This window comes from Eufriesea mexicana, unplaced genomic scaffold (genome assembly GCF_001483705.2).
Source record: "Eufriesea mexicana isolate 0111107269 unplaced genomic scaffold, ASM148370v2 scaffold294, whole genome shotgun sequence".
NCBI classification, from domain to species: domain Eukaryota; kingdom Metazoa; phylum Arthropoda; class Insecta; order Hymenoptera; family Apidae; genus Eufriesea; species Eufriesea mexicana.
In genome coordinates this window covers 2,387,347-2,387,941 of record NW_016908489.1, presented here as the reverse complement: position 1 = coordinate 2,387,941, position 595 = coordinate 2,387,347, and the positions used below count along the sequence as shown (strand labels likewise).

The 595-nt window shown below is 48.4% G+C and overlaps 1 protein-coding gene across 1 annotated transcript in view; it reads left to right on the top strand.

Annotated features, from left to right (window-relative positions):
- The window catches only part of Syn1 (Syntrophin-like 1), a 341,618-nt gene that overhangs the window by 5,930 nt on the left and 335,093 nt on the right, over positions 1–595 (top strand). The gene's annotated exons all lie outside the window — the stretch shown is intronic.

The following is a 595-nucleotide window of genomic DNA, read 5'->3' as shown; positions in this document are numbered from 1 at the left end:
GGAAACGCATCGTAGATGGTGGATGAAATAGAGATATTTCTGTATCCGCGATGACGAAACGGCGGCGGGACTTTTAATTAATTAAAAGTGAGCAGCAGCTGCCGTAAGCGCGCGAGGCCGCACCCAATTTTCACGCAATTATACCCGTTGTCCGCAGTTTTGTAGGACATTTTCCGTGACTAACGGGTAAACGCCATTGTTGCCCAGTGAAAATGGATTGATGGAAATAATAGGCGGGACAGAAAAAGAGTGGCCGGCGGGGAGAGAAAGGGGTAAAGAGAGAGCTCGGTCATGTCACCACCGGCCAGTATCAATTATTTTCAAATTACGAATTTCACCGTAGCATAGTACAATTGATTTATCCACGTCGTCGAGTACAGACGACGCAATTGATCCCTGTCGCTCTCTCTATGGATCGCGTTGCGCCGCGCGTCGAGACGCGTCATTTTTTTTACCCCTCGCTTCGACGTCTCTCTAGCCTACTAGACCGATCACACGAGCTTTTGAAAGCTTTCGATAGCCTGTGGTATTCGATAGCGGCTCCATACTCTCCGTATAAGGCGTATCTTTCACCTTTCTCTTTTCCCTCTTTCCC